The following is a 23,415-nucleotide window of genomic DNA, read 5'->3' as shown; positions in this document are numbered from 1 at the left end:
TGAGTATGGCTGACAGTGATTAAATATGTGACTCCTTTCAAGAAATGCTTGTACAAGTTACACAATTCTAAAATAAAATGAGTTAATATTAGAGAAATTCTTAGCCCTATAACAAGACAAACTGGGTAAATGTTTATATATAGGAAGCTTAAGTTTGTAATTTTTAACTTATATCACATATGATTTGGAAAAAAGGGATTATTTTAAATCTGAGTTTAACTTTGTTTCAGCATAAAGCCATTCAGTGATGCTGAAACTACTTTAGTCTGTTATTGTAACAAACTCCACCCACTGTCAGTCACAGCAAAGTTTCACACATTAAAAGAATGATAATCTTTCTATAGACATTTGTTAAGCACATATTGTCTTTTCGTATTGGAAATAGTGGATAAAGGAATATATCCCTCCCCCAACCTCCAGCATTGAATTAATCCTTGAAGGATTTTGAACACACAGTTGTAATATGAGAAGTACACTCTCCTAAGAAGGCATGTAACCTGGGATCTCCTGGCCTCTGGCTGGTTAGGATGGGCTTCTTAGAGACCGTTGAAACTGGGGCTGAGAGAAGGAGTGTGGGGTTCACCATTTGGAGGACAGTGGGAGCAGAGGGAGCAAGTGTCCTTGGATTTTACTTTGAACTCTGTACTGCTTACCAACTGAACTCACACTGGCTTGTAATTGTGGTTCAGTTAATGGTATTTCCTCCTTCTGATGGACCTGCCAGCAAGCCTGAAGTGATAGTGAAGGTTGTTTAAAATATTTAGATACTTCACTGCCCTCTTATTGGGTAATTCTCTGGTACAAAACAGAGTTGACCTTTTGCAATACTTTTTTTTTTCCTCTTTGTTTCCACAATACCAGTCTCTATTCCCCCTCCTTTCTTACTGGCTTGCTTTCTGATTAACTTTCATTTGACTTCTAAATTTTGAAGGCTACCAGGTCTTGATCCCAGGCAACCTCATTCCTCTACTTGTACCCTTTCCCTGAGTCATTTCATGAATCCCCTGGGTTACCATGGCTTTAACTACCATCCATAAGCTTATGACTCCCAAATATATCTTTCCTTGGACTCTAGAGTTGTGTATTAAGATGCCCACTGACATCTCTATCTTGATAAAGGCATATAAAACTTACAATAGGCAGAGTAGAATTCATGATTCTAGCCTAAACAATTCTGTACTCACCTCTGTTCCTCACTGCCTGCTCCCTCCCATATAATCTATTAAGAAGTTTTGGTGATTAGCCTTCTAAAGGGTTAACTTGCTTCCTTATCTACCACTCTGGTACAATTCATCATCTTTTCTTTCCTGTTCTCTTGAAAAGCCCTCCAGACTGATCTTCTTTCTACTGTTGCCTCTTTACAGTCTATTCACCATAAATCAGTCAAAGTTATGTTTTTTTAAAGATCATCTTTTGGGAGTAGTTTAGACTTATGGCAAAATTGAGAGGAAAGTACAGAGATTTCTCGTATACCCTGTACCCCTTCACATGTATAGCCTCCCCTGTTATCACCGTCTCCCAACAGAGTAGTGTATTTGTGGATGGATCAATGGATGGATCTACCTTAACACATCATTATCACACAAAGTCTATAGTCATTCTTAAGTTGCATATTCTATAGGTGTAGACAAATGTTTAACGACATGTAGCCACCATAAACATGTCATACACATTATGTTCACTGCCACCCAAATTCTTTGTGCTCTACTTATTCATCCTTCTCCTCCTAAAACCCTAGCACCCATCAATCTTTTAATTATCTCTGTAGTTTTGCCTTTTCCAGAATAGTACATAGTTGGAACCATACAGTATATAGCCTTTTCATATTGGCTTCTTTCGCTTCTTTTCACTCATACACTTACGTTTTGCCATGTCTTTTCATGCCCAGAGTTGTCTTTTAAAGTCATAAATTCAATTATGTCCTTCTCCTCATTTAAATACCTCCATTATTTTTTCAGTACCTTTAGCACAAAAATCCAGCTTCTTTACCCTGGACTATGTCCCCATCTGTTCTCTTTGATTAACCTCTTACCTTCCTTCATCCTACTTACTGTGCTCCATGATCATCTTCACGTCCTCACAAATGTCAGAATTGTTACCACCTTCATACCTACACTTGCCATCCTGTCTGCTTGGGATGTTTATGTCCCTGGTTATTGTACTAAGAGAAGTGTATTGACTTCTCATTTCAGGTCTCACTTTAAAAATTGTTTCAGAGAGATTTTTTTCTGGTCATACCATTTACAGGAGTCTACAGTGCTTTTTGTCAAAGCACTATCACAATCTGAAATTATTGTAAATGTTATTTTTTTTCCCTCACATCTACTCTGTCACCTCTTAGGATATGAAAGTAAGCCTCATGGTGATGGTTTGGTTGACAGAACAGACAGCAGATCCATGTAAAGATACTGGTTCACAATCCCTTACTCTTTGGGGGTCAGAAATATTTTAGAATTTAATTTTTATCAAAAGATCATTCTAATTTTATAGAGGTGTTATGATACCTATACAATATATTATGTAGCATCACCATCTGGGTCTAAAGCAATATGCCATAATCAAACATGTTAGTATTTCTTTAGAGTAATTTAAGAATATTCATTCTAAGTGGAATGAATGAAGTTCTTATGTTGGTTAGGTTACATTTTGCTGTCAAGTGCAATTTGGAAAAAAATGTTTTGTTTTTCAGAGCTTCTCATATTTTGGAGTTGTGGATGAGGGATTGTGGAACTTTGTGAAGTTTCATTAACGTTGGGTGTAAGAAGCTCCTTCCGTCCTCGTGAGATCTTTTTCTCCCTCTGATCCCTCCTGACTGTTCTGGAGATTGTTCTGGAGATGCCTACCTTCCACTAGGTCCAGTAATCCATGTTATGTCATGTAACTGCATTACCAAGGGCTTTCTACCAGGCTGAGTGAATTAAGTCTCTTTCTCAGACACAGCATTCCTGAGCAGCCCTGCACTTCTTGCCTGAACTCTACTCATAAGTGGCAATCCTAAAACAAAGTGATTGAATTGGAGAAGAGAAAGGACCGTGAATTGCAGGATGTTTTTAGACTTGGTTGCATTGTTTCTTTTATAGACTTTCCTCTTGCTAAGTTTCATCTTAAGGCCTGATTTGAGTCTCACTCAATAAAAGATAATGAGAAAAATAATTACTCAGTAGTAGAGAACAGAAAACTGAGAGTAATCTTATTTCATTGACTGTTTATCCATATAATTATTTAATAGACCATTTAGAATTTATAATAAATCAAAAATCTGGTTATTATTTTCCTGCACTCCTTTTAAAAACAGATTTAAATAGTGCTTAAAATTTTAGCCAAATTTCAGAAGATAAACTTTTACATTGTGTTAAATTTTATAAAACAATGGTTGTAGTGAAAAATGACAGGATGATCTTTGATTTATCACCAAAGGTGTTGGATTGCTTAATAAAATAATCTGTTATACAATTCACATGGTAACTATTTCTGCATTAAACCCTTTTAGTTTTTACATGTCACAGTGTAGATCCTGAAATGACTGAGTGGGAATAAAGTTACTGAACTTTGGATCTCCTTTAGCTTCTCTGCATTTAAATAATAGAACCATTTAATTTCTGTACCACTGCTCTCCACTAAATGACACGTGCTTAATTTATTGTTTTTACAAGGAAAATAATTTATTTCTGGATGTTGAAATTTAGTCCCATGCAGCTTCTTCCCTACATTTTCTTCTATGAAATTTATGGTATCTGATCTTATGTTTAAGTCTTTGATTCATTTTGAGTTTGTTTTTGTGAGTGGTGTAAGATAGGGGTCCAATTTTGTTTTTCTCTGTGTTTTCCTTTAGTTTTTACAACACCGTTTGTTGAAGAGAGTATCTTTTCCCTGTTAGGTGTTCCTAGTTCCCTTGTTGAATATTAGTTGACCATATATACAGTGGTTTAAATCTGAGTTGCCTATTCTGTTTTAGTGCTCTGTGTGTCTATTTTTGTGCCAGTATCATACTCTTTTAATTTCTATAGCCTTGTGGTTATAGTTTGAAATCAGGAAATGTGATGCCTAAGGCTTTGTTCTTTCTCTGGATTGCTTTGGCTATTCAGGGTTTTCTGCAGTTCAATACAATTTTGGGATTGCTTTTCTTTTCCTATTTCTAGTGTAGTGAATGCCATTGGATGTTTAACAGGGATTGCATTGAATCTATTGATGGCTTTGAGTTATATGCACATTTTAACAATATTCTTCTGATCCATGGATATGGGATATCTTTCCATGTGTTTGTGTCTAGTTTGATTCCTTTCAACAGTCTTGTGAGTTTTGTTGTACAGATTTTTCACTTACTTGGCTAAACTTATTCCTCAATATTTTGTTGTTTTTGATGTTATATGAATGGGATCATTTTTTAAAATTTCTTTTGAAGATGTCTCATTATTAGTGTAGAGAAATGCAATTGATTTCTATATGCTTATTTACTATAATTGTTCTATAATTGTTTTATAACTTTTCTTCTGCAAATATTCCTCCCTTCATACAAGTAATATCAGATGTATTTATCTAGACCAGGAACGATGAGTGTAATGATCTATTGAGAACCAAGTCATCCTTTTGAAGCACAACACCTCATTTAAAGTCTTCTCTTTCATAGAGTATACTTCAAATTTGATACGTTGCAGAGCAGACGTTTACTGGAATTACATTAGTGAAACATGCCATTACAGGTGCAGTTAAGCTTGAATTCTATAGAATTCCAGAGGAGAGAGAGTGCCCTACCCTATGGCATCTCTCCACTTATTCCACCATTGACTTTTCCATGTCCCTCCATAATAAACCTTTATCATATTAAGTATTAGGATAAATGGTTTACAATTACTCCAAACTACTTAGAACACTTATTTAATCCATCTGTTTTTTATTTCTGTGTTATAGAATGTATCCATGTAGAGTGATCATCCGCCCTTCAAGAGCCCTGTAAATTTGGTATAGGTACAGATGTGAATAAAGCTAGCTTCCTCTCTTGGCCCCTCTGTTTCTACTGTTCTATATTGCTAAAGAAATTAACAAGGTAATACATTAGAAGTGATGGGACAACAGTCAAAATTTTTAATATAATATTTATTGATGGACTTTTTACGTGAAGATATTGTAGAGTGATTGGATAAAGTAAAATTTTTCCTTCAATGGCAAAACCCTTTACTGGCTATTAATGTACTAGGGTAGATGCGGAAACAATTCTCTGTGTCTCTGTAATAGTGATTGCCAGAAACTGGCTATTAATTCAGGAGGAATTTATTAAAATGCAGACTACCAGGATAGAGATGTAGGACATGACGGGTAGGATCCAAATAGTCATAGTAATTGAAAAAAATAAGAACAGGTGATTTTCAGAATTCTACTAGAGAAATGCATTGTCTGTTTTTATTACTTAATAGTGGAGTTATCTTATATTTGCTAATGTTTCTTTTTTTCCCCCTTATTTTCTGTCTTCAACAATTTTCTGTGCTTTTGTTAAATCTGATCATCTGATCCTTGGTTTTGTTATTCATACTTTTTTTTCTTAAGTTTGACATACTTCTTGTCACCCAGCTTAGATTCTGATTGTTCTTATGCTTAGCTAAGTTATGTGCAAAAGAGAAGATTTACTTAGCTATAATAAAATGAGCTAAATCTGCTTAAAGCCAAGATAGGAAATTAAAAAAAAATTTTTTTTTTAGTTTTAATCTATTTCTTGGTGCCAGAGGGAGGGGTAGTCTGTCAATTATGTATTAAGTTAGACTTTCATATCCACAATGCACATGCAACATCAAAGTTCTGAGCTAAAATAATTTCTTATTAACATTTAAGTAAGATTTTTATCTAATCCAGACACAGTGAGAGGCAGAAACCAAAGGGGTTTAATAAGCACCTTGTCATTGAAGGTCAGGTTCCTAACAGAGCCCTTAATTAGCATGTGGAACATCTTAGGGCTGAAAAATCTCTTGCCAAGTGATTTTCTTTTTTGACCAGTTCACTCATACAGGTGATAGTGTCAAAGAACTTGCGGCTGAAACTTATTTTACATGTTCTTTCCATAATAGGGATACATTTTCTGTGCTCATGGATTCTCTGCTGACTGAATTGTTTTCTGGGGGAATGCATATAAGAGTACTAAACATTTTCTGTAAGGTGAAGGAAATGTCAGATTCCATTAGGAATTTGGATAACAACATCATTTATAGGTATTTCATTTGGTTTTGGCTGTTCAGCTGCAATGAACATATTGGGAACTATAAATAATGTGGTTAAATTGTAGGGTTATTTTGTGTTTTATTTTATATATAACTCATTTTGATATTATGGCATAAGTCTCTTATTTAAGGGTTGTTCTTGATTGTTCTGGGTTGGCTTTTATGCTTTCAGGGCTATTTGTAAGGTCCTGAAGTCTGTCTAACCTTGGCACTTCTCAAGCCTCGTCCCTAAAGCCTATGATCCTGTCTGGTCTCTGTTAAAACCCTCTCTGTTGAAAACAGAGTTTAATGAAGAATTATCATGCTGGGACTGGGATAGAAGTGGGAAATAGTCTATTATTTCACCTTGTTGTACAGAATTTATCACATTGTTTAATGAGTAATCATAGATATGTAGGGATAGAAGGTCCTGCGTGGGTTTGCTAATAACTGCCTATTTAATATTAGATGCCATTTGGCCTCAGTAGCATTCCTTTATTAAAAGTACATAAAATAAATGAATTGGATTAAATGTTCACTGGGCTCTATCATACCAAATATTCAAAGGATCTTAGTATTTGTAATGAAAAAAAATTTTTTGTCTTATTGATAAATCTAATTTTTTAGTTTGAACCTGGGAGCAATTTTGCTGTTATAATTTGATTAATTCAATTCAAAACAGCACGCTTTAATGAGGAACCCACTCTGGGTAAAGAACAATAAATAAATATCCTTATAGGTCACATCCGTATTCTATCAATGTTCTGTCTTCTTGGGAAGATGGGGAGCTGTTCTAAGGTAAGCAGCAAGGCTCGCTCTTACACAATTAAACAGGAAAGGAAATGAGGAGCTGCAACTGACCTCTGAGGGGACCAGCACCAGGCCTCGGGAATGGGCAGGAGTGGTGAGGATGCAGAGCAGAGCAACCTCCTCCTCTGAGGCAGGACATTTCTGGGCAATATTAGAGCCCACTACTGTGAGCAAGTAGACAAGTTAGTATAGTCCATACCTGCTGTCAGGAACCTGGTTATATTTAAAGGACACACATAGATAAAAACTTCTAGATAAATCTGAACTCTGCCTGTCCCAAATCAACTCCAAGCTCAAAACTGTATCTTGGAGGCTGTACAGTAACATCTCTAAGTAATCACATTGATGAACCAACATTTCTTTAGGACTTTTAGTTCTTTATTTAAACTGCACATATCATTTTTTCAGCTGAATTTCCAGTGCTTGAATAGGAAATTAACCAGTGCAGACACAAACCTGAGGGAGAGAGACCCTGGCTAAATTGGAGGAGTGATCTTAATCTGCAGCTCTGCTGTGTAGAATAATAAGACATACAGGGGTGTTCTGAGAAGGAAAATGGCAAACTTGACAGTTGAGGAAAGAAGATGTTTCTTTCTGTGAAGATTGACTAGAGTGAGGATGACTGTGGAGGAAGGGGGATTTAGCATGGTTATTTGGTTAATTTTTTCATTCTTAATCCCTGGCATTTCACCATCAGTCTATTAAGTCATTTGGGAATTAATTTATGCAATTGCTTCTAGTTTAATAAATAGAGTAACATAATTTGTACCATACTCCTGTCCATTTCTGTAACACAGCTATTAATGATCTTTAATTTTGCTCACTTCAAACTATCTTAAAGAAATGCAGTGATTCTTAAAGAAATAAGTCATGAGGCATTTTTGATTTTCCTTATTATCCTCCCATTTTAAATAGATCATTAACTTGAAGTGCATTCTTTTTTAAAATGGCGTTCTTTTTAACTGAGATTGGGTATGTCCATACTTTCATACCTTTCTGAGTTATCATAGAAGAAACCAAAGACTTTGTTTCTGCTTTTGATTTATCCACATTGGGCAGTGCCTTGCTCAGTTGGATGTCACCTCTGAATCCAGACCAGTTCTTAGTCTTTCCCCTAGAATATTTTTGACTGATAGAGCTCAAGAACCACCTATTGTTTGTTTCTGGTGCCTAAAGCAGTTATTTATCAGGGAATGAAAAAATGGATTTTATTGGAGAGCAATAACTGAAATGCATTTGGAATGTTGTGAGCAGAAGCCTCAAATTAAGCTTATCACAAGCTTCAAAATGGCATATACCAGGAAATTCATTCTTGCTTTCAAGATAGGAAGAGGGATGACATTATAAATGGAGGTACCTTATTCTTTTCATAAGGAGGACACTGGGAACCATTCTGACTTGAAATGATGCCTCTTATATAAGTGACTCTCAATTTAATTTGGAAGGTACCTATGCTCACCACTCTAGCACGATGGCCACACCATCGAAATTCAACTTAAAGAGCCAGGCAAATTGGCAGCTGAGGTTTCCATCTCAGATATGCCATTTCAGCTTCTTTCTTCAAAATAGCAGTGGTTGACCTATTTCCTGGGTGGTTGAACTAGATGGTTTTTAAGTTTCCAACCAGAGGAAACAATCTAAACTTGCAACAAAATTAGTACAATTAATTATTTCCAGACCAACAGACTCCCTCCTTCCTTCGTGAACTCAAAAGAGGGCCGAGAAGTTCAATAAACTGAATTTTTAAATTTTGTTCTCATTTCTTCCCTCAGTGTACCTTTGGATTATCTGTGAAAAAAGAAAGGAAATTAATAACACAAACAAGATTATAATGCAAATTATATACCAATTTGGGATAATGCATTTTTCAATAAAATAATTTTTTATCTCATACTTATGGAGCATGAACTACATAGCAGGGTATTGTGTAAACACAAAGGATGTTTACAGTCAAGAAGTCCTGACATCCATCCATGGACTTTTTTCTAATTCCCTGTGGTGTACTGAGTGGCAGCAGGGTGGTGGTTAACCTCTTAAACTCAGGGGTCAGAGTCTGCCTTTGAGTCCCATCTCTTTCATTTGCTAGCAGTGTGACTTTGGACAAGTCATCTAATCTCTAAATGTCTGTAAAATGGAGATGTAATCAAGCCTAGATCCCAGGGCTGTTATGAGGATTGTGAAACAATGCATAGAACGTGCTTATCTCAGTTCCTGGTACATAGCTAGTACTTTATAAATGGTAGTGATTATTATTATTACATTTCTTTTTTGATAGATGGGTACACACTGCCTACTGCAGCCTTTCTGAACAGGAAATCAAAATTTACATGGCAAAATGTCACTAAATCACATTAATGGGAAATATGACCTTATGTGGAAATAGGATTATTCCAGATACAATTAGTGAAGTTAATTTGAGAGTATCCCTAATCCAGTATAGCTTATGTCTTTATGAAAAGGAGACAATTGGACATAGAGACAGAGAGTAATTTATTATGCAGCAACAGAAAACTAATGAAGGTTTTTTGTATCTTCTCTTTATCACTTCATCCCTTTTACAAGAAAGTTGAGATCATTTAATTAACAGTAGTAAAAATTAATGGGCACCTGTTTTGTGTTAGGAGTTCTGTACTAAAGAATTCCCGCTAAATATTTATACAAACTTTTCAATAATTTGAGATAGATGTTAGCGTCTCCTCCATTTTATCTATGTAAATACTGAGATTCTAAGGGTTTAAGTTGCTTGTGTAAGGTTCCACAGTTGGCCTGGTGTATATTTAGATGCAAATCTAAAACAATTTGACCCCAAAGCCTTGTGCTTTACAAGTGCTCTTGTCCACATGCCCAAACTGGTACTTGAAGTCTGTGCAATGTTCTGAGTGTCTGTGGGACATGGGGAGGTGGAACATAACTCTCTTTCCATGGCCATCCCTTCCATACTTGATTTGGGTGGCTCTGTGGTAGAGAAGATGCTACTGGGGCTCCCAGCCAACAATTAGTACAAGTAGGGCCATGATTCTGCCCTTGACCTCAGCTCAGCTCTGCGAAGGCATGTGGGTTAGACTTCTGAAGATTCTCCTCTGCCTTTTGCTTCCAGGTAAAAAGCGTTTCCAGAGAAGTGGAGGAAATTCAGCTTGTCATGGTGTAAAAAAGTGTTCATAAATGAAACTCTGAAATAATTCTTACAGTGAGTAGTCTTAGGTGACCATTTTAAGAAACAGTCAAATTTGAGGACTCTCTCAGACCTATTGTTTCTCCTCAGCAAAATTTAATATAACCTATAAAAACATAGGCTTTATATTTCTCTTTTATTATCCAGTCCACATTTTAGTTACTCAGTAAAATCATGTTTTCATTTCTTCACGCATTGATTTACTCATCAAACATGTTTTGAGTGCTGACTATGTGCCAAGAATTTTCTGGGTATTTGGGTTAAAAGGGTCAAAAAGAAAAGGTCCTCATGCTCAAAGGAGGTTCTCATTTTAGTAAGCATTAACACTTTCCTCCACTAACACCTAGGAATATATCCCATCTCCTTTTCTTTTGTCTTTTGTTTGTTCTGATCGTCATCATTTTTTTCTTTTTGTTAATCTATTCCAAATTTTAGTGAATCAGTTGCTGATTTATTTGACATGAGCCATATGCTGTCTTTCTTCTCTGATAGACATCAGTACTGCCACCATGAGAATAATATTTTTTTATTGTCCCCTCTACTGTGATTATAATACTGAAATTTTAATATTTGGGCCACTGCCACAAATAAAAAAATATTAAATCACAAAACTTCTGGGGGATAAGATCTGGAGTGCAGATGGTGGTATCAATCTCCAGGAGAGTCATCTCTGAAAAATTTTCCAACAATGTGGCTTAGTAAACACTGGAAATATTAGAAGCCCACAAGCCTTGATTTCTCAACAGTACCTTGTGGGGATTCACGAGGATCTTGTAGTGAAAGAAGTGCATGCCCTTTTTATATGACTTCAACAGCTACCAGTAATGCAGTGCTGAGGCAGTCCGTATTTAATCCTCAGAAGAGATAGAAGATTATACATAATACCTGAGAGAGGCAAGTTGCATTTTACAGGTATTTTGGCTCATAGCACACATAACCTATTTCATTTTTTTGGAGGGCCATGTAACTGAATAGTTTTAATGGAAAAAAAGACTTACTCATTTAAAGGCTGGTTTATTTCTTGCCTATTGTCTATTATTTATTTACTTTTATTTATTTACTTAAAAATACTATACATCACAGTCACAAAAGTGATGAGCAAATATTGACTGAATCAGTATTCACGATACTCATTACTTCATGTAGGAAACCATTGCTACCTAAATCTGTTCCCAGAGTTAGGGCTCAAAATATATGGTCTCCAATCTAATATAATCCATTGTGCAAACTGATAATCTAATAGGAAAGGCAAAAGGCAAGGAAGGAAGTAGGCAAAGAAGGGAGGAAGAGGGGATTGCAATGCACAATAATAATTACCAATATTCACATTGGTACGTGGCACTAAGGGATCTCAAGGAAGGGTACCCAACCTAGAGTGACTGCGGGTGTGTGTGAGTGTGTGTATGAGAGATCATTCTAGGGGAGGTGATCTGATCTGAATCCTGAAGGGTAAGGAGGAGGAAGAAGTAGGAGGGAGAACATTCCAGGAGATGTTAGAGGAACCTGCTGAGACATGAGGCTTGGAGATAGAAAGGGGACAGGTGGTCACGAAGGACCACTTGTATGGCAAATAAGCAGTTTGAATTTTACTCAAAATGTATTGGGGAAACACTGAGGAATTTAAGGCAGTTTGTTGTGCTTTTGAAAGCTCATTCTGGGAGCCCTGGAAAAACTGGACTGAAGGGATGGTGGGAGAGGAGGGTAGATGGAAGAACAGAGGCCAGTTAGTCTGCTGCAGTGAGTGAGTTGACCCCTGAGTAGTGCCTGAACTCAGGCCTGCAGAGGTGGAAAAAGGAAATGTCAGCATGCAGAAGTGGAAATAGAATCCCGAGTATTAAGAAAGTAGAAATGACAGATGGGTAGCCTGTACAGAAAACACGGCCTTTTCCCTGAAGCAAGTGTGATTATTCAACTGTCAAAGTGGTACACATTCTCTACCTTCAAATTAATACTAATCCAATTCATGTTTTGGAAGTAGACAATCATCGGTGTTATAACCAGGGCATCTTTATCTTTGAGGAATATTAAGAGCTGTTAAGCATATAGCATCATGGGCTGCAGTGCTTAATGCAACTTGAATCTTTATTTACTGTTAAATATTCAGATTAAAGAGTTCACTTGGCAGGTATTTTATAGTGTGAATAAATTAAAATCCTTCATTAAATTAATTTACATTTCATGTGTTTTCTGATAAAGTACAAAACGTGGCTTTCCTGTTTATCTATACTGGGTAACGAGGTTGTCTCAAAGTGCCAAGAATCTAATAATCTCCATTTTGGTGAGAGGTGGGGAGGCTTCTAGATATCAGACTGGCTTTATTAGACAGAAAGCTCTAGACTTTCACAGGCTGCTCCTTCGGAGGGGTTTCTGAGATACTCTTCTTTTTACTAAGGAACCTTGTTTGCTCTTTATTAAAGTAACACTGGTAAGTCACATCAGTCATAGCACTAGGCAAGCCGATTCTGTATCTTACACAAGAATTCCCACAGAGTAGTTTAGTAATATCCAGTAAATACACATTAGGTTTAATTTTATCCTAATCCTAAATATAAGGGAAGTTGGACTCTACATTTGGATAATAGAAATCTGTGCCTTATTTATCATAGAAAGGATGACAAGAGGAAAATATTGACTTCCTCTCCTTGAAATCTTCCAGCAGGTTGATTTGTTATTCAAAAGTGTGCATAGAAAAATTGTCTCTTGGTATAATAAGAGGAATATAGAAGATAAGAAAGAGATTTTTTCCCCTTCTACTACCTCAAAGCAGATGGAAGTAATTATGTTTGACATTGTATTTGGGTGGGATGAATTAAGTATTTCTGATGAGACCCAGTACGGGCTTGCAGGAAAACTTGAAGTAAGAAAACAACTTAATTCTTTTAGCAACTTGAAGCATGGTCATTCTGTCATCCTGTTACTGCTTCTGTCCTATTTGCTGATTCTGGCATTAGGTAAGAGGAGCTAAATCATATAGCATTTTTTAAAGTGCAAGATGTTGGGTGAAAAAGTAATTGTTTTGGTGGCAGATTATTGGAAGAAAACTGGCTGGACAAAGTCAAATAGATTGATTTACTGCAGTTTTTCAAAATCTTTACATGCTGATGTAACAACCATGAAAATAACCATGTTTTGAGTGCCTAACCTGTGTCAGGCACTGTTCTAATTACCTTGCCTGAGTTAACTTGTTTCCTACTACTTCTCTATGGATGGATGAGTGCCAATATTATCCTCATTGTCCAAATGAGGAAACTGATGGCAGAGAAGTTCTGAATTTGCCAAACTTACACACAGCTTACAAGTCTTTCTTTGAGGGCAGAATCCAGTTTATAGTATTTCACAAACTTTGCTGACCACACCAAAGGTCCGTCCCCTTTTCCTTTGGACATCTATTGAAATTAATATTCTGTAGGATACAATCTGAAAAATGTAGCAGAGGAAACAGTATGGAGGAATGTTGGGAAGAACATTGCAGAATAATTGTATCTTCTCAGGCATAAGAGATATGTACTACTCTAGCCGAAGATCAGGAGATGTTTGCCTCCTCTCACAGGTCAGCCAAAAATACTACAGGCCCATGATTTACTATTTAAAAATCTACAGAACCTAGACTTTCATCCTGGGTGAATTCTTTCCATTTATGGTAGGTAAATCTTTGCTGAGATAGTACTTACAATATTTTAATTAAAAAGACAATGATCCTGACCTAGGCTGTGTCAAGCATGAGCCCTGTGTCCAGATCCTTTAACTTTACCTAGCTTGTGGTCTTAGCCACGCTGGCTAAGCCTCAAATCTAACTTTTATCAAGTAACAAAGAATTTTAACAGCTTGGCTCAGTTCCCTGCTCACACTAAACCTTTATTCTTCCTAAATTATCTAAACAGGCAGTGCATAGATCAGGAAAATTTAATGGCCAATAAACATAAAATGCTCAATTTTTCTTGTTAATCAAAAAAAGAAAAAGAAAATTGATGGAATATTATTTTTTCTGCCAATCAAATTGGCAACATTTTTGAGACATAATTGAGATATAAAGAAGTGCACATATTTAATGAGCTTGGTCAAAAGGCACTGTTTCTATTATTTTAATTGTAATAGAAATATCAAGGCACCAAAAAGTAGAGATTAGCCAGACCATTATATTGCTCTTGTTTATGTAAAATCTGTGCCTGGCAAAAATAGTTATTAAATACTCTTACTGTGTTCACTGCATAAAGGTGGCACTTTTCAATTAACTAACCCGCCCTGGGCCCCAGAGCTAGCACCGCTCAAGGGATAGATAGATGGCCTACTAGGTGGCCATCAACTACAGCTTGACCTTTGCCAGGATTGGTAAATCAGTCATTCCAGAAGGGATGGGAGTGGAAGGCGCTGAAGCCTATATGCCCATGATTTACTATTTAAAATACTAAATCTGGGCAGAGTTGGGCCCATGTAGCACATCTAATAAGCCCTGCTTCCATTCACCATTTGAGATGTTGAAGTTAAAAGTAAAGCACATATGAAATCTGAATAAAGGGGCCTCATCGAAAACATGAGATTTTCAGACATCTGCCTTCCTCTCTCTACTTTTCTGTGTGTAGCCTACACACTGAGGAGGGGCACATACATCTTTGTGACTTGTTTAAAACTCATAGGTAATAATGGTCTGGTGCCATGAGAACAGAAAACTGTTACTTGCTACCAGATTATCTCATGCCTAATGAAGAGGATTTTCCTAAGGATTCTCAACAATAATGAGGAAGAACTTTCTAATAATTAGGGCTAATGAAGAATTAAAGGAACCAGGTGACTCCTCCTAGCTAGAAATACTCAAATAGTGTTAGTGTGGAAGGGATCAGTTACCAGATAGGGATTGGACTCAGTGAGCTCTAAACTACATTTGAAACCTGAGGGTATATGGTTGTTTTTGTCTAAATGTCTCCAGTCCCCTTTGTTTTCTGAGGCACTTTTTGTCATGAGCAATTAGCAGGATATATTTTTACTTAATGTATGCAAATGAATATTTATGAGCAATTTTAGAAAGCTTCATAAGATAGTACTTTTTAATATAAGCTGTCAGTGTAAAAGTCCAAATTTTAAAGGTGAAACCACATTTGCTTATAACCAGTCTAGGCAAAGATAGAGTAAAATTGAATGATTCAAGAAAGTGTCCGGTAGCACATAATAAGCAGCCTTTATTAAATGGTGCAAGTCAATATCAGTTCAAGGATCACCATCTTTTAAAATTTTTATGTCCAGACACTAGTCTACAGCTCGTAATATTCACTCACTAATTACCTTAAGCATCAAGTGGTAATCCTGAGGCTTATCCCCCACTAACTTGGAGGAGTTGCCACAGTCTTCTGCCTCTGACTATTTTGTGGCTTGATTTATTTGTGTCTTAAAATAAATGTGAATTCATAGCCACAAGAAAATGAATCTTGCTCTACTGAATGGCATTCCCAAGGAAATGAGATTAGCATTACTGTTAGTTATTATTGTCATTGTTATGACTTTTAGGAGAACTAATTTTTGTTTCAGGATCAAATATAATAAAACAGGCATCAGTGCTCTCTGAAACAGTTTGTATCTTTGTTTCTAGTATGCAAATACCTTTTGTGGCACAATACTGAATTCTTTTGGGCATGTAAATAATATGTTAAAGTGAAAAAAATTCTCTTAACAAAGTTGGTTTATGATTTTAAATTTTCTGTCCTTTGAATTTGGAAATGATTCCAAGGGAATCAAGATATTATTTGCTGATTGAAATAATATAATTCTTGAGAAGTAATTAAGATACAGTCTTATAGACGGTATATTAGCTACTGCAGATGAAAAATAAAAAATGTTTTCATTAGAAAGGAATGGCAATGATAATAAAATGATGAGAGACACAGATTGTTCCCTAAACACAGTTAACTGGCATTTTCTTGGTGTGTGACCTTGAGTAAATTTCTTAACCTTTTTCAGCCTGAGTTTCCTCATCAGTAAAATTGGGATAAATGTGCCTCACTTGTGCTTATTATATGATTACATGAGGACATATATAAATGCAAAACATGAAATGTTGTCTAGTATATAGTAGTATTTGATAAATATTAGTCTGTTGTTACTGTTATTGTCACTGTTAAGTCTTACTGGGATTGAATGCTCTTGGTGCAGGTAAGGAAGTAAGACTAGCATGGGGGAAGAAATATGATGGTGGAAATTGTAGGAGATTGTACACTAGCAACCCTGGCTTCTAGTCCTTATTTTTCTGCTAACAAACTGTTGTGGTCAGCTGTTACTTACTTCTTTGAGTTAATGTTAAGATACCAGTTCGTATTTTGTTTGTCTAGATGAAGGAATCCCCCATTTTTTCCAGTTACAAACTTCTTTCATTTTATGTGAGCCAGCATCATGATTTTCAAATATCTTAGTACATGTATTTTATTAATTGTAAATGTTGAAAACTATGGATAATAGCAATCAAGTGATTCACAGCTTCAAATAACTCAACCAGTTCCACAGTCTCTAACTGAGAACCAGCTGTGTTGAGGGCCTTATGAAGCAGAAGCAGAGAGGAATAGGCCCCACACTTAAGGAGTTCAGAGTTAGGATATGTAAAGTGATCCTCCACACATTCTTCTATAATCTTATCCTTTTATTTAAAAATACAATGTTGGTTATAACTCTATCAGATCATGTATGAAAGGATTAAGACCATACAACTGTGTGATTTTGAATGTCAGTATCCTATCATTCACATCTAATTGTGGTCAGAGCAATTAGGATGAAAATAAAGGACAGCTAAGGTGAAATAAATCAATATCTACGCTGGAATTGCAATATCAATTTATTATGCCAGGTCAGAAAAGTAAATGGTGAATTCTTGTAAGTTACCTGAAAAAAAAAACTATGAAAGTTTTAGACTAAAATTAGATAGAATTTATTGGACAGATGCCATGGTAGAGATCTTAAAAAAGAAAAGAAAAGAAAAGAAATGGTCTCATTTTTAGGTTGGGAAAAATCCATGCAATGGACAAGGCCTATTCTATTCTATTATACTGAATAGAACTGAAGAATTGTGGGGCCTAAGGAACTGAGCTGTCTGATGCATTTCTCACTCAAGGTGAAACTGCTGACATTAACCACCGAAGAATTAGTCACAAAATTTACTTTTCAGTTAAGGATTATAGATAAATTTGCCCTTCATTTAAAGCATTTTTTCACAAAATCTAGTCACTTAAATCTGTCAGGTCAAGTGTCCTGGAGGAGAAAAAGACTTAGTGAGTTAATAGTTTATGTGGGGGTGACTGTGATTTGCATTCAAAGCAAGAGTTAGTAATGAGCAGAAAGAGGGGAGCTCTCTCACTGACACCAAGTCGGATGGCAAAGAGGATCATCCAGAGCGAATTTCCCAGCTCTTTCAGGTAGAGAATTGCTTTCATATCTTGCTTGCCTTTAATACATTTGATCATAGGGTCTGAGAATACACTTTGCCAACCAGACATATCTTCTAATTATGATCCTTCCCCTCTCAGCCTTTCAAGTCAGAGGAGGCATAAATGAGCCTGGAGAAGGGTGATGGGTGGGCTTTATGTCTGAGATAGTTGATGGCCTTTTGGTGGGAAACTCTGTTAGAATATAGAAAGGGTCCTTTCTAAAAGGAAAAGTTAAAAAAACAAAAGTATGTGTGAAGCTTTGCTCTCTTTACATCTAAATGTCCATATCAATGGCATAGGTACTAAAAAGTCTGAAAAGAAGAGCTGGGACATCTTCAGAAGTCTATGGGATACCGTTGTTTATTTATATACATATGCACCCACATAAATTTAAATAGTACATATTGATATGTAGAAATTAATAGGACATGTAAATACATTAAATTTTATACAATGCTTAAACATTTACAGAACAACTATAAACACATGAAATGCTTTTTTTAAGCATACATTAAATTTACAGAATAGATAAATTTATATAAAATACATGTATAAATAAATTATATAAATATGAACTTTTATGTAAGATCCTATTTTAAAAAGCAGCATATTGTAAATCCTCTGTTACCTTCTCTTTGCAATTGTATGCTTTACGATTGCTTTTTCTTGTGTGAGGTAGCCTGGTACTTGGTATTTTCTCAGTTAGACCTGAATTACTTGTTGCTGACCAACTATGACAGGGGCTGACTTGGATCGAAGGACACAGTCCTCTTTCTTCCAGAAGATCATCCTGTGACTTTCCCCAAACTAACCTTAACAACACCTCAGTAAGATATGGTTTTGGAGGCAAAAAATAACACAAATAATTAGATCATTACTTTCTGCCACTGTTCATTTTTGGCTCTACTTTGAAAGTAATAAAAGCATGCATTTCCTCACAAGTGTGAAAAATGCCTCTTCCTTTGTAATTTCAAGATAAAATTTATTCCAAATTGGGTAACTTTATTAGAATTTTATGGCATTGAATTTTTTTCTATTCATAATAATAAATTAATGTTTTAAAATTCTGTCTTCAGAGAGAAAAAAACATTTGCTGTATGTGTAAACAAATTCATACTGAGTAATTCCAGTATTACCATGAAGTTACATTTCCTCTGTGTACATTAAATCATCTTGATAACACCACAATAAGTTGATCACACACACAATCAATTTACAAGGACTGTTTCAAGACTTAGATCAACATAGTTGATTCTTATACCACTCAGAGAGACTTCTTGATATCCCCAGAGCCAATTTATTCAGCCATGTTCATTATGGCAGCACTCCAAGAAATTCATTCTGCAACTTAGAGATTTGTATTGCACAAAGTTATTTTTAATTCAGCAAGCAACCCTACTTTTAGTAAGCAGCTTTTAAGACTTAACCACTAAGTTATTACAAAAATTGAAATAGTTAATTTTGCCCACTATGTTAGGTTTTGTTAAGTACTTTCATGATATTTTTAACATAATCCTAACAAAAATGCTCTGTGTGGGTGGTGATAATGCCGCTAATAAGTATTTACTCAGCACCCACCTTGTCCCACTGGGCATTTTACATAATATCCTCTTTGTGCTGCTGGGAAAAACAGATTCTAAAATGTTATGTAGCTTAAGCAAAGCTTTTGATTGCATTGTAAGGTTCAGTTTTCAACTATTGGGTTTTTTGATTCCCAAAGATCCCCAAAAGCTAGTGTGCTGTATGGGCAAGAGGGACAGAGAAAAGACATGCTATATAGCCAGCAGTGTTGATGGTCCACTCTCTCAGCTTCTGCCTGAGAAGACCTACAGTCTGCAAGAGGTGAATGTTTTTCGCCGCCTGTCACGGGCCATCCCCCATACTGTGTGCCCTGGCATCAAATCTTGTTTCTATCCTTTTGGTTTTGCACGCTACTGGGCCTCGATCTCTTATTGAGCACTTTGAGCAAAATACTATCTTCCAGCAAAGAAACACCTTGAACTTACTTGAAGTCTCTTTGGCCAGTTTCAGATGCTAGAGTGAATAGATGAAATGTGGACCGAACATTGCATTCCATTACTTCTTTAAAATAGCTTCTTAGAGAATGAAGGGTCCAGGTTGGGGGCTTGAGTTTTTCTGATTTCAGTGATAAAAAGTTCCTTCAGGACCACCACACAATGCAATCTGTTTGGAAAGCAAAGGATCATCATCATCCTTCTTCTCGTTATTTTGTCAATAATTACTCCCATGAAAGAATGCCTATTTCATGTCAAGCACTAGGCTTACATGTTTTTTAAACATTATCTTATTTCACCTTTACAACAAACCAAGTAGGTCGCATTCTCTCTATTTTTACAGATAAGTTCACATAATTGGGACATAGTAGAGTCTCTTTGAATACTACTCTCTTTAAATCCAAAGTCTTTGTTCTTCCTGTTACTCCTGCTTTCTCCAAATCAGATTAGATAAAAATTTCATGCTTGCATCCACATTTCAAGGCCTGTTGGAATTCACATTTCAAGGACTCTGTGTTGGACGTACAGCCTGTAAGGGAGGAAGTGTGACTGCATCTTATCAATCGCTTCACCAGAAAGGTGACATTACTTCTAAGTTAATTCCTCATTGGAAGAACTTTGGAAGAAGGTTATTACAGTGCATGGCTCTCTGAAGGTGTTTTTCTTAGATCAAGGTGCCCCAGAGAATTATAATTGAATTGCTTTTCATTTTGTTTAGTACTGTTAGGACAAGTATGCACATGATCTTGAAGCATTTTGGAAAGTGATTTGAGACCTACTGTTTGATCAAGCAACACTTGAGAAACTCATAGTATTAGAAAAATATGTGCATGTACTAGACCAATTGTGATATAATGAATCTTGGTTGTTAGATTAATACATATTTTAATGTATGTTTCAACTAGGGAAATGTATAGTATTTGAGGGGTGAGGTTTTTGTCTGCAGCAGATACTTGTGAGGATTTAAAAATTACAAGATGAAGTCACAGATTTTTTAAAATTCAGTTTTAGCGAAAGTGAACTTAGGTTGAAATAAGAAGCCAATTAGGAAGACAGCTACTTGTGAATCTCTCTAGACATGAAGTAAGTGTTAATTCTAAAACAAACAAATCACTCCAGGAAACTGTTAAGCCCTTGATCCTGGAAAAAACACAGTAGACAATGTGGAATAGGGGAAAGAACAAAGAACTGGGGATCAGCACATGCTCTGCCAGGAACTAACATTATGTGTGTCTTGGACAAGTCACTTTACCAGTGTCAGGCTCACTTTCCTCATTTGTAAAATCAGTGTGTTTCATATAGTTTCTAAAGTCCTATTGAGCTGGATATACTATTATTTGAAGTGCATGTGGAATTAAGCACTTACCTTCTGTAAAGATGTTTATTTTCTATTTCTTTCCTTAGAAGTCCTTTAACAAAATGAAAGATAACCTTAAGTAGCTGAATTTAAACAGTACTGGTCTTTGTAAGAATCAGAACTTGTTCATATGTTAAGCTTTTCTTATCACATCAACAACTGAAATATATACAATTTATACAGATAGGAAAAGGTAATAGCTACCCAAATTATACTAGCTTTACTGATGTGTAGACATAATGAGAAGGTAGCCATCTGCAAGCCAAGCAAAGAGATCTCAGAAGAAACCAAACCTGCTGATACCTTGATCTTGGACTTCTGGTGTCTAGAATTGTAAGAAAAAATATTTTTGTTGTTTAAGCCACTGTTCAGTCTGAGGCATTTCGTTATGGCAGCTCTAGCAAACTAATACAGTAAACAGTATTATTCTCATTTTTTGGTTAAGGAAACATGACTCAGAGAGGTAAGGTAACTGGTTTCTCTGGAGTTACTAACCAAAGATCATGTGGCTGGTAAATGGCAGAACTGGGTTTCAAACCTAAGTTTTTCTGACTGTGTACATTCCATGTCACCACACACTTTCCTTATTAGTCATAAAGCACAATCTTCCCCCTTCCATGGACCATCGTAGATATCACATGTGGTATTCTGTGTACAAATAATTGCTTACACATACTTTATGAAGATTTTCTAAGCATGGTGCTTTCACAAAGAAACATAGTCTATTGTTCAGGACCCTGAGTTTCTCATTAGACTGTTTGAAAAGTTACTTAAACTTCCTGTGCTTTTTTCCCCTTTATATCATGAATGGAAATCAAAATATCTCATAAATTTGTTGAAAGGATTACATGAGATACAGCATATAAAGCAGTTATCATAGGCTTTGGTATATTTTCAGGACTCAATATATACTAGCTATTATATAATACTATTATATTAATTAATTTACTTTATCATACAACTACTTTGAATGATGGACAGCTTGAAGGATGTCTGAAATTTTCATTACAAACACTTTCATGTTAAAGAGGAAGAAAATTAAGGCCTTGAAATTACAGCAAATCAAATTGAATGAGCTCAAAGGGCTGTTTTATTTTTAATTTTACTTTTTTAAAAAACTAAATTAGCTTATTGTAACTCCATTCATATTGTATTTATTTATAATGGCAGTATGATTTTGACAATTTCTTATCTAGCTATTGAAATAATAGGGTGATGAATATTTAGCACAGACAGGTTAGTCGAACTAAACTGATTTTTTTTCTTTAAACCTTTAAGATACTGTCCTCAGTATAAAAATAATCTCATTTGTAGTGATCTTTTATAACTCTGAGCAGTGGGGAATTAGACTGGAGAAGAAAGTTTAGGCAACATGATAGGGAGGGAGAAAGTGAGGGTAAGGATTTTGTTCTTTAGGCAGTGAGGAAACTTTGAAGATTTCTTAGTGGGAAAGTAACTTCTGAGGAACTCTGGAAGATTAATTTGGCAAAAATATTTGCTATTGATTAGCTCATAAATAGAAGTTAAAGGTTTATTTTAATTGTCCTGATAAGAGACAGTGAGCATCAGAACAATAATGCTTGCACTGGGAGTGGAGAGGAGATAAAGCAGATGAAAAAATCACTTAGGTTGATTAAATATGCATGAAAAATATGAGAAGTGCACGTTTAAAGTTTACTTGTTTAGGTCAAAAAATGATGTGTCAACTAGAAAAACAAATATTTAGGAGACATTTAAAGCACAAGAGACGGTTTTTAATTTTAACTGTTAAATGAATTTGTTTCACCAGGTTCAGATGAATCATATTGCAGGATAATAGAAATAGCCTGAAACCTCAGGGAAATACCAGAAGGACAGTTCCCCTCTTCTCTTAGAATACCACCTCAGCTTTAGAGGCAGGGTGCTGGGCAAAGGCAGTTAGTCTTGGTCTGTCACCCTTGGCCTAGTCCTGCCCTATAATAGGGGACTAAGTAAGGAAAGAGCCCCAGGCTTCTCAGCTGCTCTTGCCCAGAGTAAAGCTTCTGCAATGCAGAGCTGCGTGTGTGTCATAAATGTTGGTGGCCTGCCCCTCACAGGGAGGAACTACAGCCCTAGACTGGGAGCTAGAGATGGAGGAGTCCTGTGTTCTGAGCTGCACTTTTAGGGGGAGAGTTTTAACTGTGCTGAGCTGGAGAGAAGGGGAGGGAGTGGACTGTGGGTTAAATGTCACAAATTCTTTATCTTTTTACTGAGATTTAGTGAATTTTCTTGAATAAATATATCCGTGCGCCCATAGGACAATTTACAGAGGCCTTAGTTGCATGTGCTGTTTAATACTTTTCACCTCTTAATGATTGTTTCCCTGGGGAGAAAGTCCAGAGCTTCTCACATTGTCATTCCAGAAGTTGCCTCTTTAATTGTCATTTGTTAATTGGCAAGTGAAATGTGCTTAGAAGAGGAGAAAGAATTGCTAATGGGTCTGAAAACTAGGCCA

The 23,415-nt window shown here is 36.0% G+C and overlaps 1 long non-coding RNA gene across 3 annotated transcripts in view; it reads left to right on the top strand.

The window, feature by feature from the left end:
• The window catches only part of LOC140689667 (uncharacterized), a 40,449-nt gene that overhangs the window by 8,286 nt on the left and 8,748 nt on the right, over window positions 1-23,415 (top strand). The window contains exon 1 of one of the 3 annotated variants that reach the window (XR_012064685.1): window positions 14,907-14,952. The exons of the other annotated variants lie outside the window; for them this stretch is intronic. This is a non-coding gene — a long non-coding RNA (uncharacterized lncRNA). Of the gene's footprint in view, window positions 1-14,906; window positions 14,953-23,415 lie in introns of those variants that run through there. 3 annotated transcript variants of the gene reach the window in all.

Source organism: Vicugna pacos, chromosome 27 (assembly GCF_048564905.1).
Source record: "Vicugna pacos chromosome 27, VicPac4, whole genome shotgun sequence".
In the NCBI taxonomy this organism is placed as follows: domain Eukaryota; kingdom Metazoa; phylum Chordata; class Mammalia; order Artiodactyla; family Camelidae; genus Vicugna; species Vicugna pacos.
Note: the sequence above shows the minus strand (reverse complement) of the source record. Positions and strands in the feature narration are given on the sequence as shown.